Here is a 7982-nt window from a genome sequence, read left to right as displayed (position 1 = left end):
AAAGAAAAATGAAACTTGTAAGACCACCTAAGTCAATTCTTCCTCATTTGAGGACACTTGGATAGTTAAGGAAAGATGCACATTTAAGCTTACCATTTCAAATATATATATTTTTTAATGCAATGTTTTCCTCCCCGTCAAATGCCATTCAAGAATTTCATAAGTCCTTCCCAATAATTCCTCTATAAATTATTTGCAGGGCTTAGTATATCTGAAAGCCTGCAGAAACCTTTTGTTTAAATAATAACATGCAATTTCAAAAGCTTTTTGTTCCCTTTTCAATCAAAAATAACTTCATATGTTTTAAATGAAATTTTGCAAGTAATCAGAGACTAATGAGGATTCATTGATTTAACTAGTTCAGGGAATCAGAGAAGGGAGTGAGAATTTAAAGTAACCAAGTGTTTCATTTAGAAAAGCAGCTAATGTGGTAGGTGCACTAAGTCCTCTTCACAGCAAAATGTAATCAGGACTTCTGTCTCAGGAGAAACTCATCCTTCTCTCTGTGCACATTCCTAACTCACATTAATGTTAACGGGCATCACACATGCACACCGAAGAGATGCCTGTCTTGGTAGTATGCATGCATGGCAGCTGTGGTGACTAAATAATCCATATGGCTCTGAAGAGAAGATATGGTTTACTGGGTCCAGAGTCACAGCTACAGTGGTGGAATTCAGACACTACAACTAAACCCCAGTAGGAATGCCTTACCCAAACCCTCTTCCTTCTAACCATACCCAGCAAATATAGTTAGGCCAGGGTTTTGCAATTCCGTCCTCTATGGATGGTTTGTAGACAGAAGTCCCATGTTTGAGGAAATCTTAACCTTCTCATAGGCACAGAAGTTCTGTCTTCCCCTTTTTCCCCACAGGCATCCTAGTATTCATTCACATATTTCTCCACAGAATATAAGAAATATCACAAAATAGCTTTATAGAGAAAAATTCAGAGGCCTGGCTTAGGCCACAAAAGTCAACAAAATCTGAATCAAGTATGAAATTCCATCTTCCACACAAAATGCCATCAGTAATCTTACCTATAAGATATATGCTGAAATATAAATTCCACAGGTTGTATAAAGGGCAGTTTAACCATGAATTATAATTGTTACAGCTTTTATGGAATCAAGTCATAATGTTAATACTCATTTAATATATAATTTTCTGAAGCCCAATTCAACTTCTTCCTTCCTTCCCTAGTGAAGAAAATATCCTTGTGAAGTTCAATTTAGTGACACTGGTGTACAAGCCCATACACAGAAGTTTATGCTTCTGAAAAGAGATAAGTGATAAACAGTTCATTAGCCACGTTAATGAAATTATGTTTTAGGAAAAAAAAAGACTGGGTGACACAAAAATTTTAGTATATTTTTCTATAGAGATAGTACAATAAAAACTTTATATTCAGTATCTCCAATTAGGTCAATTAATATTCAGAAAAATCCTGTAACATTTCGTTTAAATAATCATAGGAGGGGGAAAAAAAGAATCCACCAATGTTCTGGAAGCTTCTCTAGACCTTTCAATCAATTTTATTTATATGCAAAACCAAGAGAAACTCAAAAAAAAAGAAAAAAAAAAAAAAAACAAAGCTCCTCCTGATGCTAAAGCTCTCAATTTACTGACAGGCAAATGGCTTCATGCTGCCACTTAATCTCATTTCTTGCATAATGCCCTCTAATTAGCATATCAAAGTGAATTAATACTTCTAGGGCATTAGCAATGGGGAAATCTGCTCCAGGCTCACAATAGCAGTTAAGAGAGAGCCAAGAAATCCTCAAAAACACCACAAACCACTTTGCATTGCAAAACTGTTCAATTTATTTATCCTCTCTCTCTAAACACTTTTACCGCACACTGTTTTACTACTGTTCACCAAACAAAATGATAATTGCCAAAGTTACCAGCATCTGTAATGCCTGTTTAGAATCTTAATTTAGACTATGTTGCAGATAATTTCTATATGCAACCATTTGTTCTATTATAAATGTTAATATAGAGACACTGAAAATATTGACATCTCAATTAGTTAATTTGAATTTGAAATAAAATTTTATGGGATTTTAAATTTATGAATTTTTTAATGTAAAAAGCCACCTGCTGGACTCTGATTCCTAAGAAATATGCTTTGAAAACTGAATGTGTCACATAAAAGAAAACAAAACAAACAAAAAATCATTTTGCCATAACGTATGTTCAGTCTCACAAATAACGGTTTAAACATCGTGAGGAATCATCAGCATTAAAAGGATTACATTGTATACCAAGTCTTCATTAATATGATCACAAAAAAAGAGTTCTTATCTAAACAGTTTAACATTTTTAAAGCACTTAAGTTGAAAGAAGTAGAAAACTTTTAACAACACTTTATCCATAAATATTTTTAGCTGCTTTCATACTAACCTGTTACTATTATGTAGACAGAGTTATGCAAAAAAAAGTTATGCCAATTCAGTTTGATACATTCTATCACACCAATTTTTTTGCTAGACATACACTCAAATTTAGTGCCAAAGTAAACTAGTTACCATTAAAACCTACAAACATATTATACTATGGAATATATCTATGAAAGAATAATACAGAAGAAATTCTTGTTGCAATTCTGCCTATAAAAGGGATAATTAGAATCAAGTGTTGAAGATTAATAAAATTTATTTTTTAATAAGATCTGAGTTTGAAGGCATAAAAAGGTGGTTTATTTTTTCAGTAGCTTATTCAAGAATTACTTATTTATTGGCTAAATATAGCACTGCCACCTAGATGTGATAGCAATTTGTCTGATTAACTTCAATAACTTTGTAAAAAATCTGATAACCAGTTCTGAAAAACTTTTACCAATTTATATTACATAGTGATATAAATTATTTACTCTCTTCATACTTAAAGACTCAAATGGCCTACTGAAGTAGAGCAAATGCTTGAAAAGGTCAACACGGGCTTGAGGGGGGAGGTGGTGGATATGTGTAAGCTTTGTTAGTTAATACCTAAATCATGCTGATCACACTGATAAATGGCTAAAACACAAGCCTGCTAAGAAAACAAATAAAACATTTTTTTCATAATGTCAATATTGAACTAATAAATATCTAAAGATGTTCACATACACGAATAGGGAAAAGATAATCGAAAACCTTGTATAACTTGAAGTATTAGTGCTGATATGTTAAGTATTTATTCTGAATAGATACCTCATGGTAGAGTATAAAATAAAGTGATGACTGACTTAGGGTGTGGTTCATGAAATGCAGTTTCAATTCTTATAGTCCCACTTCATATAATGTAACTTCATCCTATACCACACCACTATAAAGTATCAAAATGTAAATAATCCAACTAAGATGTTAATTTAAATTTGCCTCGGAAGTAATCTTTTACAAAATTTATAAATTGTGATGGAAATATACAGGCAAAATTAATTAAAAGGAAAAGGATCACAGTATGAAAAATGTAGACAGGTACATTTTATGAAAGCCGATCAACCAGTGTGTTCTTTGGGGCAAGTCAGGGCCCTTTGCTAGTATATTAATAGACTTCTGTTTCAGAATAAAATTATGTAAATTAATAAAATAACATAGTAAAGTCCCAAATAAAATACGAAAACTACACAAATCTGTAATAAAATGAGGGTCATTAAAACTAAGGCACAAAAGAATTACTTGCACAGATCAAGTTAGTATTGACATGAGAGTTCAATACATTTTTATTGGGAAGGAAAAAAATAAAGAATGGGATTGGAAAATGTCCCAACATTTTAAAGATAATATCCACATGATACTTTAGATCATGAAGTTCTAAACCAGCTTGGCAATGAGATTTTTCTCCAGGTTTTCTACAAATACATTATATGTGTTATTTTGTTAGGATGGAAGTGAAAGAATAAAAGTTAGAAAAATCCCTTTCTTTTACAACTTCTCTGAAAACCTCCTACAAAAGCTCCAGTAAGATATCAAATCTATAAAAATAGGGGAAAAAGGTAAAATATTAAGTTACTTTAAGAAAAATATATTGATAAAGCAATACAATTTATAACATTTCCAAGATACTCTGATTTTGTATTTTTCCTGTTTAATCACTTAATATTTCCAATGTAAACAGACCTAATGCCTAAAATTGACATGAAATTTAAAACATTAATGCTCCATTAAAATTTGCTTCAAAATAATTTTGGAATGGTGGGAATTACAGAGAAAACAACACTGGCCAAGTAGTGCTAATTGCTGAAGATGGGCACTGAGTTCATGGGAGGTTCAAGAATCTCTTCTCTCTGCATGTATTTATGTTTCAAAGGTGTCCACAATAAAAAGTTGTTAAAATCTAGAAAATAAGTTCATTAAAACAAAATGTGTTTCATGAAAACACAAAAAGGAATCGTGTATGGAACGGGCATTTGTTTTTAAAACTTGAAACAAACAATGATAATTATATTGGAAATACTGCAAGAGCAACTTAAAAGCATATGCAAAACATATAATAACATTTAGACTAATATATAACAATTTTCACCTTGCTAAATTTTCACTTTAAAAAATTGATTTTTACACATGCAGAATTAAAAGAATCACACAGCACTGTACAAAGAAAAATGTAACACATTTTAATACTAAAACCTTAAAAAGAGAAACACACCAGAAAAAGACTCCAAAGAGTCTCTAAACCTGTAGGTTCAGAATTAAACAGAGAGGGTCGAATGACAGTACTGCCTTGTCTCTTTGAAAGCTAGCCACACTTATAGCAATAAAGACAAAAGGTTTAATCTCACATCATATACTAAATGCATATAAAATCTCACTTGTAAACTACACTCTTGATCTAGTTTTAATATCTAAAATTCTTATGACTCTTTCTAGGGAGGGTTCCTTTAAAAGCAAAGCATTTTTACTAGTCATTTTCTTCTCCTTAAACATAAAAAATACTTCAACCAGCCCAACCAGCCAAGCAGGCCTTTCTCTTCCCCTGCGGACACCTCCTGCAGTAGAGAAGTTCATTAAGTTTTATGATCTTCCCAAGTCAGTCCTGCTTATAAGCCTCACAAAGGCTACAAATCTGGCAAACCATCATGTATGCCATTAGCCATTACTAGTAAATGAACGCTATTTAGGGTTTGTGGTGGCAATAAATCAGAGTTTGGTTGGCAGCCATCAACATGGAGTATTTTAACCTATCATTTAAAAAGGAAAAGTTGTGGGTTTTTTTAATGCATAACATTTTTCACAACAATATGATTCATATTATCTACTAAAATATGGGATTTCATTTAAAAAATAAGTATTTTTTTCTTGAAAAAGAACTATTTCCTTCACTTAAACTCGCATAATTAAGGACTTCGGAAAAACGGCAGATTTTTTAGGATGAAATATTTCACAAAGGAAAGCACTTCAACAATTAAGATTAAGATGACCAAAAAGAGGTGGGGGCATACACCAAAAGAGGTATGCAGGTGAGCAGATCTTGTGGCATCAGGGATATTTAATAAGAGACAGATGATAAAATATGGCTTTAAAAATCAGGAGAAAAATCTTAACATATCAACAATTATCTCATTGGTTACTTAGTTTAAAATAAACAACTATTTTTATTTTAAAGCCTGTAACTTTTTGGATGCTCTCAAAATGCACAAATATCACAATTCAACAATGAGAGACATTTCTGCCCAAAAATAGTGGTATGATCAATTTTACAAAAGAATACATTCTCAAGAAAAAGCATCATCTTATAGTAAAACTATACTTTCCTTACCTCCCAACAAGAAAATAATATAATTGTTGTAGATCACCCATTTATCTGTCGGAAGGGAAAAAATACCTTTTCATATATGGTGGTTGGGTGGGGGGAACAGATGTTTTCTAAACTAAATCCCCCATGTGCATCAGAACTGGCAGTGTTCACTGCCTGATCAGAAACCTTAAAATCTACTGGCAGATCTACAAATAAACTGATTTTTTTTAATGATTTTGTCTTATTTTAGAAGAAAAGCACAACTGAAATGACATTATCCACTGAAGTGACAGTTCACCCTCAACCCCCCATTATGCAGAATAGAGTCATCAACATAATGTTCCTGGTTTCTATTCATAAATGACTAGGTAAACTTTCTCTAGATTACAAAGAATTAATCTTTAGGTATTATTAGATTAAATAAAATGATTTTTTTTAAAAACCTGTATGCAATATACATATATTCTACAATGTTTCTTTTATAAGTTCATGTTTCTGAAGCATGACCGACTATGGAAGCAGGAGTGGTGGTGGGGGGACTTGGAATTTGCAGCCCCGCTTTCTTTGCTTTGGTAACACTAATGTCTACACAGATGTTTTATTTCAAATTGAGGATTCTGAGTCCTCGTCTCATTCTAAGACTAGTTTTAGAGAGTGAGGTGAAGCTATGGGTAGTAGGGGAGAAAGGAGAGAAGAGAAAGAGCTTCACCCCCATCAATCACTCAGTACTTAAATCCCATCCCTCTCGAGCTTAGAGAGGCTGGCAGGAAGATGCCTCTGCCCAGACAGCCGCCTTTACTCTTTGTCGGCTGTTGGCTTTTTACAAAAGAGATAACGTGCAAATGTGGATCCACTGGCCAAAGCACAAAAAGAGGATCTAATTTACAAGTTATCACTGAAAGCCCCAGAAACAATTTTAAAACACAAAAATTTCTTTTGTCAGCTGCCTCTTCGTTTTTAAATAGCAATAGCCCTACCAAAGCTCTCTCTACCAGTAATTCCAGACTTTGAAAAGACTTGTTTCTTTTTCGTAACTCACCTTTGACATGTGGTTGACTATACTTTCCTTTCAGAATGGTGTAACTAAGTCCTGTGCAAATAAGCAACTAAAGGACTTATGCTTCCTAATTGAATTCTGCCTGCTGCTAAATGTCTCAACATGAAAAGCAGTTTGCTGGGTTTAGTTCTCAAGCTAGCTAGGCCAAAACTTTAAAAAGGCAAAAATAAATAAATAAATAAATACAAATAATGAGAAGGGGATGAGAAGCAATAAGTATCCATCCCCTCTCCCTAGTAATACAAGTCTCTATAAAGTCGAATCAATCTTAATATTCACAACACAGTCAATACCCCAGTGCTTAGCTGTCAGCAGAAACTGAAGTGGAGCCCTGATAGCAGGAAAACCCTTGGACATTAAGAAACAGAATTTACTGAGAATTGCATACTTTTAAGCTTCTAAACTAAGAATCTTCAAGACTTAAGGCTAGATATCTTATTTTACAGTCAGATAAAAATTATCTACTGTTTTAAATCACAATGCTTTCTAAAGGTAGCTAAAAATCAACACAAAATAAAAGTTAGTAATTCCAAAAAGGATCACTGAGCATTAAGAAACCAGCCATAATATGTGAATGAAAACCAGGAAAAGTACTAGTTGGCCTCCCTTATTATTTGCTGCTTATTACGGTTTAGCATACATATTTAATAGACAGCAATAACTCATTATCTTTTGTTGATTACTTTTAGGATCAGAATAGTATTGCAAAGCAAAAAACCTGTTTCAAAGAAGGCTGACTCACCTATCAACCTAACAATTATTTGCACTGTGCTATTTGTACACTCAATTTAAACACAAACACATGTAACCTTTTAAATAGCATCCCTTGGATAGTGCTATATCCTGGACTTCAACTTTTTCTCCTTTGCCTCAACTTTCAAAATGGCAACTTTAAAATACCATACATCCAACACATACCAAAAAAAAAAAAAGAAAAGAACAGGAAAAAAATAAACAGTAGAGCTTGTTTAATGTACTTGTTTGCCACATACAGGGAAGATAATGCCAAATACAAACTAAAACATCCAAATCTCTGCTTCAATTTGAGCAGTTACCTCACTTCAAGACTAAAAGACCTTCAATTAACAAATAAAGTCTGACAAGAAAGTTAAACTGAAACGAATTAGCAAAAATTTGCCAAATATGTACCTGTAGTTTTCATTCCAGCACTTCTGCAAAACCTATCTTCTTACATATTCCCTGAC

General features: G+C 32.9%; 1 protein-coding gene across 3 annotated transcripts in view; it reads right to left on the bottom strand.

Moving 5' to 3' along the window:
* LOC105463927 (PBX homeobox 3) overlaps nt 1-7982 on the bottom strand; it is a 226566-nt gene that overhangs the window by 216641 nt on the left and 1943 nt on the right. The window lies entirely within an intron of this gene.

The sequence above is a fragment of the Macaca nemestrina genome, chromosome 14 (assembly GCF_043159975.1).
Source record: "Macaca nemestrina isolate mMacNem1 chromosome 14, mMacNem.hap1, whole genome shotgun sequence".
NCBI classification, from domain to species: Eukaryota; Metazoa; Chordata; class Mammalia; order Primates; family Cercopithecidae; genus Macaca; species Macaca nemestrina.
Note: the sequence above shows the minus strand (reverse complement) of the source record. Positions and strands in the feature narration are given on the sequence as shown.